At 35.7% G+C, this 7,768-nt stretch overlaps 1 pseudogene; it reads left to right on the top strand.

Moving 5' to 3' along the window:
- Positions 1 to 3,041: 3,041 nt before the first annotated feature.
- Positions 3,042 to 3,804, top strand: LOC121476674 (annotated as a pseudogene).
- Positions 3,805 to 7,768: the final 3,964 nt, after the last annotated feature.

Here is a 7,768-nt window from a genome sequence, read left to right as displayed (position 1 = left end):
TCATTGAATAGATCTGGTTTTCCAAACATTGTCCTTAACAAAGTCACTTTATTATTTTGGTGCTCACTTTATTATTTCATGTTGCAATAAAGAAATCAAGAGTGAAAGATCCTAAATACTTCCAAAGTATTGGAAAGGAGGTTTTATACAAAAGAATAACACTAAGAATACTTGGACTTCTAAATAGCCACATTGTGCTAAAAGACACAGAATAAATACTCTAAAATTTTTCAGGAAAAATAATTTACCACTCAATCAAAATATCAAATGAGTTAATTATGGAATAAAGGTAATTTCAGATTTATAAGTTCTCAGAATATATATATATATGTGTGTGTGTGTGTGTGTGTGTGTGTGTGTGTGTGTATATCATATGCATACTTTCTTGGGTAGAATTGGAGAATATGCCCTCCAAAACAAGGAAATTAACCAAAAAAGGATAAAAGTCATGGATTCCAGATAATGGCAGAATATTCAATCTGGAAGAGTGGCAATTAGAAGTTTCAGGATAAATCACATCTAGAAAGCAACAATTTCAGCTTAAAGCATGAGACAAGAGGGCTCAAAGCAAATAATGAAGAGAAAAGAAGAAACTAGAATAATATGATAAAATTCTATTTTGAAAGTGAAAGAAGGAATATGTTTAATCCTAAAACTTAGTAGTTAAAAGCATTTTATGAGTCCACAGGTTGGTTGAAGGATTCTGCTGATAGAGACTAGGTTTGCTTTCACGTCTTCAGACAGTCATCAGGTTAGCTGAGGGTTGGAAGATCAAGAATGGTTGGAGCTGGGACCACTTGATTTTAACACACAAAGTCTGATCCAACAGCAAGGAGAATAGAGCTTGTTCCCATGGCATTGGTAGAGTTCCAAAAGAGGAAGTACACATGTCCCAGTGTGTTTTAAGCCTCTCTTTGTATCAACATTGTTAAAGTCCCAGAGTAAAAGCTTGTATGGCCAAGCTGAGAGTTGGTATGAGAAGAAACTTCTGAAGAGTATGAACATAGCAAGATGTAAAAATTGGGCCCAATGATACAATAAATCAACTACAAAATGTACAAGTAATGAAGAATAGTTTAATCTCCAACTATTATAGGTGGAAGTCAGAAAATAATCTTAAAATTGATTAGTTAAGAAAAAGCAAGATAAATATTTTATTTACTGATAAAGAAGAAGTTGCTGGAAGAAGCCAATAAAAGAGTTAATAGAATTTGCTTCAGAAGTAGGATTTGAGAAATAGAATGCTTAGGGCAAGAGATGACGGTTTCATTATTAGATTTTCAGTACCTTGATTTTTAAAAAAAAATAATTTAAGTATTAATTGCTTAAGTTAAAATATTAAAATTATGAATGAATAGCATTTTAAAAATCAGGAATTATAAATAAAGAAACTATGTTTCTTAGGTAAATGTTCATTTGTCTTGAAAGAGCTAGCAAGAAATATTTCAAAAAAGAGACTATGGCATTGTCTTCAAGACCAGTCAGAAAAGCAACATCTTGAAAGAGTATAGACAGTATATCTGAGTTATTGAAAAAGAGTATCTATAAAAAATTCCTTTGGAAAAAATAAGATTTGTGTATGAAAATGATAAATCAAAACTAACCAGCATTTTCTATTCTGCGAAAGCCAAAGAGCCAAAAAGTTGTAATCCATATAATATACAATAGCAAAGAACTTGGAGCTCCATAAAAGAAACAACAATAGAACAAATTATTTTAGCTCCAAGAGAGTCCTCTATAACATGGAGTATTCAGTTAACGACACAGAGATTTCTGTGGATTTCTTTTACTCACCATTGTTGATGCTGCCAACAGGAGTCACTAACAGAGTACTATTCTTTTTGTCCAAAAATATATTTCAGTAACCTGGGTATTGCATGTTATGATATTAACAAAATGTGAACTAATTGGAATAAGTAAACTTGCCATTCCTAAAAATAACTAATACTTTTAGGGTCATTTTTATTTTTATGTTTCTAACATTATTCTCTCTATGTAGCCACATTGATATTATGTTAAAGACATACCTACATAGTTAAAATACAATTATTTGTGTAGAAGTGCTTCCCCACTAGGCTATATTTTCTTTAAAGGTAGGAACTCTTGTACTCATTTTAGAGTCTCTAGCATTTTAGCACAGTGCCTGTCACACAATAGGTACCGGTACAACTCTGAATAAATAAAACAATAAATAAATTCACTATCCTATCTGAACAATTAGAATCCATTTAATAGTAAATGAACTGCAAATTTTGGGAAACTAATATTAAGTATATTAAGTATCTACTCAAATAGGCACTATTTTTGAGAAGAAGAGAAAAACTTCCTAGTCCTCTCCATCAAGCAGTTTATACTTTAGGTGAAAGCAACATACATTTTTTGAGTAGTCATTACATGGCAAGAAAATGCTGAATGTTTGTATATGTTATTTCATTAAATCTGCAAAACAACTTTTGAAATTATTATTATTATTGAGATGAAATACTATTAAAATCAAAATAACATGACAGTCTTTACCTATGCAGCTTTCTGTGCTTTCTGAGATTTTCAAGAAATGACTTACTGTGATTGTTTTGGCTCCAAATCTGGAAGTTTTTCTTCATCTAGAAATACCAATATATCAACACTTAAGAGGACTGTTAGTCCAAAATATCTGATCAATTTTATAGCTCCTTTTTTGTATACAAGTTAGAAGTCCCTAAAATGTTATTTTTTTTTATTTTAAATTTAATTTTTAAAAAAAATTCATGAGAGACACAGAGAGAGAGAGGCAGAAACATAGGCAAAGGGAGAAGTGGACTCCTCAAAGGGAGCTGGATGTGGGACTCCATCCCAGGACTCCGGGACCATGCCCTGAGCCGAAGGCAGACGCTCAACCACTGAACCACCCAGGTGCCCCAGAAGTCCTTAAGATTTTAATAAATCAAATTATTTAATCCTTAATTATTAAAAATTAAAAATACTGAGCAAGCTAACTCAGATCCGGGAGTGTGTGAGAGAGGTTGCCGCTACAGCGCCACTGGCCATCAGCCTACAAAGACATGACCACCAACACCAGCTCCTTGCACCCATATTGGCCTCGGCACCTGAGGCTGGACAACTTTGTGCCTAACGACTGCCCCACTTGGCATCTCCTGGCCAGCCTCTTCTCTGTCTCTGGGGTCTTGGTTGTGACCACATGGCTGTTGTCAGGTAGTACTGCGGTCATGCTCCTGGGGACTTGGCGGTGACTGTCCCTGTGCTGGTTTGCAGTGTGTGGGTTCATTCACATGGTGATTGAGGGCTGGTTCAGCCTTTATCACGAAGACCTTCTTGGAGGCCAAGCTTTCTTGTCCCAACTCTGGAAAGAATATGCCAAGGGAGACAGCCGATACATCCTGAGTGACAACTTTACGATATGCATGGAGGCCATCACAGCTTGCCTTTGGGGACCACTCAGCCTGTGGGTGGTGATTGCCTTTCTCCGCCAGCAGCCCCTGCGCTTCCTCTTACAACTTGTGGTCTCTGTGGGTCAGACTATGGGGATGTGCTCTATTTCCTAATAGAGCACCGGGACGGGTTCCAGCGTGGGGAGCTGGGCCACCAGCTCTACTTCTGGTTTTATTTTGTCTTCATGAAGGGCTTGTGGCTGGTGCTGCCTGGAATCCTCGTGCTAGATTCTGTAAAGCAGCTTGCTCATGCCCAGAGCGTGCTGGATGCAAAAGGCACAAAAGCCAAGAGCAAGTAGAACTAATCAGTAGTAGGCTGGGCTTGAACATTGGCTGATGGGGAACCCTCCACCAGGAAGAAGAATCCAGTCCTTACTCCCACAGTTTGGAGGAACAAAGCAAATTGATCTGTCAAACTCAAGCTGATGGGTAAGGACTAGAAGGACAAAAGGCAGGGGCAAGAAAGGAGTTGTGTGGAGCTACTGCCAGGAGCCACTGGGACAAAGGTGCAGAAGAACCTAGGAGGGCCATGATGGTGGCAGTTTTTAAAAATCAGGAAATAAAAGATCTTGACCCTAAAAAAAAAAATTAAAAACAATATATGTAAAATGTTACTCTTCATAAAGACCTGTCACATATATTATTAACACGAATATTAGCAACTACCACTTATTTAGCTGGTATTTTATAGCCAGTTTGTCAAGGACTCTACAAGCATCATATATAATCTTCCAAACGATGATATGGAAAAGCTTTTATTAACTGGATTTTCTTAGATAAGGTAATTGAGTCAAATGGATTAATTAATTTAAAGTTCACATATCTAGAAAGAATGATGACTTTTTCATCTGTTCACCTGAAAAGACTATGCTTGACCACTGTATTAAAAGGTCTACTATACCTGTGAGATGGGCAACATTAATATGTCTGTCCCCATTTTACACAAGAGGAAACTGATACATTGCAAGATCAAATGCCCCACAGGTAGGAAGTAGAACCTTTGTTTTTCCTTCCAACTCCAGCCTCAGTCTGGTGGAATTAAATAGTACACCTGTATGTACAAAAGACAAATAATTGCTTTCTACATTTTACCTTTCATAGAATATAAAAAGTGAGAAAACCAAGAGAACTATCATTGTTGATAATCACTTTGATGAACACCTTTTTGGTGTTACCCAAGCTTTACTTTATCTCTGCAAGCAAGTGTCCTAAACAAAGAATACATAGTAATAACACATAAAGTTAATAAAAAGTTCAGAGAAATTTCAATTGTATACTGGACTCACATCCATACTTTCTGAGTCTCCAAGGAGCTTACTACAACTGTGCACTCCATTTGTTATCAATCACTTTTGTTCTCCATCTGATGAGGGGCTTTCCAGTATCATGAACTATAAGACTTTGAGATCTGACTTGACATTAGGGGCCACTTGAAAGCTACTACTTAAATGTGCTTATTACCTTTCTGGTTCTATTTTTTATTAATTACTATAAGCATTTGCAATATTTCAGATTATTGAAAACCAAAATAAATGTGCAAAAAATTTCATCTCTCTCTCTTTTTTTTTAAGATTTTATTTATTTATTCATGAGAGACAGAAAGAGAGAGAGGCAGAGACACAGACAGAGGGAGAAATAGGCTCCATGTAGGAAGCCTGACGCAGGACTTAACCCCAGGTCTCCAGGACCACACCCTGGGCTGAAGGCAGCCCTAAACCACTGAGCCACCTGGGCTGCTTGAATTTTGCCTCTCTTACAACAACTTTGGGAATAAAAAAAGTTTGATAAATGCAATGTTCTTTATTCTTAAAGTACATTGCCTCATTATATCAAACCAATCAATCAGTCCTTATCTCTCTCCCTCCCTCCCTCCTTCCTATTTCTGGTCTTAGCTGCCATATAATTAAATCCAAACTAATTATAATATTTATATGTTAAAGAGTATCATGGAACTACTTGTAGCCCAATATAAAATATCAATACATAGTTGCATACACCAAATATAGTTGACCATATGATTGATTTTTAAAGGAATTAGACAATATGATCGATTTTTAAAAGGGTCAGAAGTAATAGTACATGACAGCTGGCAGAGTGTTTAGGAACATTTCATTTCAATAGTCATAGAGGATTTTTTCAAAGACAGATTTGTTGAAAGCCTTTATGGATACATTCTGTAATGAATATCTTTCACATAAGCATGCACAATATATTACCAACTCATAATATGATTATTGCCTTGAATTGATATTGGCATCCTTTAGGGCCATAAGAAAATCACATAAAATTCTGAATTATTTCTCTTTGAATTGTATATATATTGAAATTCAGTGAAATAAGAATGGTTAGGTATCTTGCATTATGCATAATGAAAATTTCCACTCTGAATTTGTGGTTTGATGGGCTGATGAAACACTTTGTGACAGCTTTGCTTCTCAACTTTGCCTCACAACTAAAGAAAAATGACCCTCCATCTGGTTCACTGAGACAAGCAAAATTTCAACTCTTGTTATATCTAACAATATCTGTACACATTATATGGGATTTAAAATTAAATATTCCTTGAGTTACTCCAAAGGTCTGAATATTTTACTTCTGTTTTAATTGTATTTTAATATTCTTTACTTAATGTAAATCACTGTCATGGTATGCTATTCTATACAGTTTAATTAAAATCAATTCAAAGTAGGATATTTAAGTTAAAAAGAACTAAAATACATTCAAGCCAAATGTAAAAACTTTTACAATCACAGACCTTACAAACAGTATTCAAAGACTTGAAGTTTATTATTGCCAGGTAAATCAATAATTTAAAATGCACTTTTATTTAAAATGGGTTCAGCTAAAATATATTTTTCATATTTAAGAACGTAAAAAGTAACCTGAATTATATAAAGATTTCTCAATTATCAAATAGTCCCAACTGGGATCTAATTTTTGAACAGTAAATTTTCATTTTGCTCTGTGACTTTCCTGTAATCATAATATAGAGAATGGAAGACCATTCCAAGGAAATGTACAGAAATCAGAAGGGAGATTTATTGATTTTCAACTAAAATATAAACTATTTCAAAAATTGTTTTGTAGTTATTATCTGTAGTTCATTATATGAGTTTTTGTTGGCGTGTCATTCTGTGCCACTTATCTAGCAGAAACCCAAGTGTTTTTTTTTTTTTTTTTAAGATTTTATTTATTTATTTGTTCATCAGAGACACGGAGAGAGAGAGGGGCAGAGACACAGGCAGAGGGAGAAGCAGTCTCCATGCCGGGAGCCCAATGTGAACCTCGGTCCTGGGACTCTGGGATCACGCCCTGAGCCAAAGGCAGATGCTCAACTGCTGAGCCACCCAGGCATCCCAGAAACCAAGTCTTAATGAATTTATCCATCTGTTTTCTCAATGAATGCATCTGTACAGCTATATACTGCTCAACCAGGAAAAGAGTAACTACAAATTATTTAACCAGGGTTCTGGCAATCTTATGACTTCAAATGAAATTGCTTCCTTTCTTTGCAAAATGAGGCTATTTCTGGAAACCACCATTAATAAGTTGAATGGCAGCACTCAACAAGATATGCCCCCACCATCCACTATCTACACACATAAGTATTCAAATCCAGTACGCACGTAAGTAGTTTCAGAATTCTTAACTTGTACACCTCCTTGGAAAAGAATCTTATTAACTAGAGCAGAGGTCTTTTACCTGTAGTCTGATAGTCTCTACTCAATTCCAAAGTTACTTAGATCAGCACGTTTTTCCACTACCACCTTAGTGAAGTTCGTTTTCTTTCTTTCTTTGTTTCTTTGTTTCTTTCTTTCTTTTGTGAGTTTATTTCATACATTTATAATGTAATTAGTCCTTTTGTTACAGCCTATGTGACGGTTACTTTTATCTGTCAACTTGTCCTGACCACAGAATGCCTAGGCAATTGGCCAAACATTATTCTGAATGTGTCTGTGAGAGTCGTTCTGGATGAAGTTAACATTTGAATTGATCAACTGAGTAAAGCAGATTACCCTTCCTAGTGTGAGTGGGCCTCATTCCAATCAACTGAAGACATGAATAGAACAAAAAGACTGAGTAAGAATTCATCCTGCCTAAATGCCTGAGCTGAAATATCGGTGTCTTCCAGCCTTGTGATTCGGACGGAAACATTGGCTCTTCTTGGATCTCAAACCTGCCGAAACTGCACATCAGCTCTCTTGGATCTCTCTCCAAGTTTCCAGCTTGCTAGCTGTAGACCTTAGGACTTCTCAGCATCTAGAATCACATGAGCCAATTTCTTATTATAAATCTCTTTATGCTATAGATATCGATACATTGCTATATGATTATTTGCT

The sequence above is a fragment of the Vulpes lagopus genome, chromosome 15, assembly GCF_018345385.1.
Source record: "Vulpes lagopus strain Blue_001 chromosome 15, ASM1834538v1, whole genome shotgun sequence".
Lineage (NCBI taxonomy): Eukaryota > Metazoa > Chordata > Mammalia > Carnivora > Canidae > Vulpes > Vulpes lagopus.
The sequence above is the reverse complement of the archived record's forward strand: the minus strand, read 5'-3'. Positions and strand labels throughout refer to the sequence as shown.